General features: G+C 52.3%; 1 long non-coding RNA gene across 1 annotated transcript; it reads left to right on the forward strand.

The window, feature by feature from the left end:
• Window positions 1-261: 261 nt before the first annotated feature.
• On the forward strand, window positions 262-3045 carry LOC118969481 (uncharacterized). The gene is made up of 3 exons (XR_012127724.1): window positions 262-708; window positions 1961-2100; window positions 2930-3045. It is a non-coding gene; the product is annotated as an uncharacterized lncRNA (long non-coding RNA).
• Window positions 3046-3475: the final 430 nt, after the last annotated feature.

Raw genomic sequence — 3475 nt, forward strand, 5'->3', positions numbered from 1 at the left:
TGTGTGTGTGTATGTGTGTGTGTGTGTGTGTGTGCGCGCGCCTGTGTGTGCCGGTGCCCTAACTCCCACGCCCTCTGTGCAGGGTGAGGGGAGGGAGGATGTGTTGATATGCACACTTCTCAGGAATGTGTTCCTGCTTAGGAGACTAAACGTGCCCAAAGGAAGGTGCAAGACCAGTGGATAAAAGCCTCCTGTTGTGTTTACACTATTTTCAAATAGAACTTTTAAATAAAGAATAAAGAGGCCATTTAATTTCTGAGAACGGGCTTCTAGAACAGCGACTACCAGCAGATGTCGCCATCCTACAAGACATGAAGTGCAGGGGACCCATGGTAAACCTGGGGCAGGGTGGGGGGAGGGTAACCGGAAGAGGCCGGCGCTCCAGCAAGGGGGTGGGCAATGGCTTTAGGGCCTTTCATATCCTGGGGTTTATTGGGGGAAATGAGCTCAGGTCTGGTCTGCTAACTTCCTGAGTCAGGATTCACCTTTTAGTTTAGTTAGTGTAGTTTTATTTTGTTTTATTGGGATATGCTTACCATTTGTTTTCTTGGCAGTGGCCATAACACTTTCTCCGACGTGATCAGCACCAAAGCTTGCTGGGCACGGACTTGGGACTGTTGGGTGCCGGGACTTTCCCCGGAGCCTGCTCAGACCAGCTGTGCGGTCACCTGCCCTTCGTGGCCTGTGGATCCGTCCTGGAGCTCTCAGGTTATTCTCGCCCCTGGCCTCCCTGTCACTGCTGCTATCTGGGGGCTTGGACGCGCCCTGTTGCACTAGGTGGCCCTGTCTTCCATCACATGTGAGGTCTTCCCTGAATTGCTTCCTGCTGCATGCAGGGCGGGTCCTTCCCTAGGGCAGGCTCTCTGGAATCTGGAGGAAGCCGGCTTGTGGTCTGGCAGCCCTCCAGACCTCATGGTTGACCATTTGTCCTGCGTGTTTGACAATTTATAGAACATACATATCATTGATCAATGTCCAGGGAGACAGGCCTGGGTGCTGGTGGCCACAGCCTATTCCTAGTACCGTCCTTGGGCCAGGGGACGGAGGACAGCTCTGCCCCACCCATCTGTCCCTAACACCCTCTGTGTTAAACCATCTCATAAACTCCCCAATACCCCCAGGCTTTCCTGGCTTCCCTCTGCATCCGGGACAATTGCACCAAAGTCTGGTCCCTTTCTGCCTTCAGGACCAGCCCATCTGCCTGTGCCAGCAGAGGGGCCCCTGCAGGGGGCGATCTGGGGGACCGAGGTTTCTGGGCCCCTAACTCTCTCACCCCGTCTGGTAGATCCGATCTCCATCCCCCTGAGAAACTGCACACTGTGGCGGGGGACGGGGGGTAAGGGTGCCACTTAATGTTCTCTGCCCAGGGCTCAGCAGCCCCAGGGTGGCCTTCCCTGGTGGCCTCATGGCAGGCGTTGGGTGATGCAGATGTGCCAGGCAGGCCGTCAAAGAGCAGCCCGGGCTCTCCAACCCCATCCTCCCTGTGTCGGTGGGGGTGGGAATAGGCCCAGAAAGAACTGCATCCCACCCTAACCCTAACCCTAACCCCACCTCTAACCCCTTCATGAGCTCATCTCTCCAGCTTATAATGCTTCCAGGGTTAGGTTTAAAACAAAACCAGATAGACAGTACCCTGTGGCTGTCTGCGTTTCCTACACCTCATCCGCTCAGGATCATAGAATTACCGATATTAAGGATGGACCAGATTTCTTATGCCTCCTGATAGAGCAAAGTAGCTTTGAGCCTGAAGGAAAGTTATCATCCCCTTTAAAATGCTGTTTAATGGGCAGAGACATCAGGGGTCCTTGAAGAGGCGATAAAGTTACCGACAGGCTGTGAGCGTGTGCCGCTGGGGGTCATCCCAGCAGCTGCATTCCTTGTTCTACCCCCAGCTCCCCCTTCCCTCCTCTCACACCGGCTCCAGCCCTGCCCCCACCCCCACCTGCACATGCAATTGCAGGCGTGGCTTAGAGGACCTGCAGGCTCACACCCAGTGCGAGAGACACCTTCTGGAAGAGAGAAGTTTGCAGCAAGAATATCTGTGTTCCTGACTGTCAGTCCATGTCCCCAACCAGAGAAATGAGTTCTGCTTGGCACAGCGTGAGTGTGCGATGGATGGAGGGGGAAGGAAGGAGGGAGGGTCGGGGGGAGGGTGGGGGGGAGAGAGCTGATTCTCTGCTCCCTGCCTTGCAGCTCAGAATGCCATCCTCAGGAAGGAAGGTCCTGTTCATTTCATGTTGAATTCTAGAATTTTTAGGAACTCAGAAGGGCCCCTGGACTATCTAGTACAGAAAAGAGGCTGAATGTCTGAGGGGAGGACATCACAAGTCACATAGTTTACTTGAAAATCGATCACACAAATTTGAAGTTGAAGTATTTTAAACCACTTTGGCTGATGAGATTAACAGGATGTTAACAAGTTGTAGGACAATTCTCCACTTATAAGATCTAGGCATTACTCTTAAAGTTGTTAAAATGCAAACATCAGCAGTCTTTCGAAAGCGAAGTGGAGGCCTATTGTGCATGCCCTTCTTTTATGAACATGTTGGGAAGTCGCTTGTGTTTTGTTATGACACATGAGACTGTTCTTTTGGCAAATATAAAGTGAATGGACACTGGGTCCCGGGCCCATGCTGGTCACGGGGCAAAAGTGTGGCCCTGGCTCTCACGCCGGGGCTTCTGCCCCCAGAGAGCCCAGAGCAGGGAAATTGGTACCAAGCAAAGGGGTGGGGTCCCTGGACACTTCAGTCAAGTGAGGTGACCATCAGACCTCCTCAGTGCCATGTTTCTGAAATTAAATAGTTGGGATCTAAATGTAGGACTTGGAGGTCCTCCCTCTTCAGCTTCATCCGGGGGCTTTCCACTAGCCTTCCTCTGGGGCAACCCCGTTTCTGGACCATGCTCTCACTATATGTCACGTCTTCCCTAGGAGCATGGCGAAGGTACCAGACACCTGCTTCATGGCTTGTCCCACGCAAACGTGAATCCACCTTTTCATGCTGTCATCCAGTCATGTTTCTCCATCTTCCTCCCAAAGAAATCCTGAAAGACATTGAAAATGATTACGTTAAAAAGCAAAAAACAAAAAAAGTGCAATAGATAGTGTTTGTAACAAGCCTCCCCACTTCCTGTCGGTGGACGTCCAGTAGGTTGTCCATCCTGTTGGGCCTCAGGTGGTGCATCTGGAATATGGGATAATGGTTCCTCTGGGTGGGAATTGATTGAGGAAATGGGTGAAGTGTCCAGAATGCAGAAAACACTCATTAAATGACAGCTCCTTTCTTGCCCCATAGTAAGGAGAGCCCTGGCCCACAGCAGCAAGGAGTCAGGGCCAGTAAAACCTCTGCCCCTCACCAGCTGTGATCAGGGCATCCCCAAATCTCCAAGAGCCTCAGCGCCCCATCCAAGAGCTGAAGGTTCCACTTTCCAGGATTCTGAGATTGATATTGTCTCTGTGTCCTGCTGATTTCCCATC

This window comes from Manis javanica, chromosome 1 (assembly GCF_040802235.1).
Source record: "Manis javanica isolate MJ-LG chromosome 1, MJ_LKY, whole genome shotgun sequence".
Classification (NCBI taxonomy): domain Eukaryota; kingdom Metazoa; phylum Chordata; class Mammalia; order Pholidota; family Manidae; genus Manis; species Manis javanica.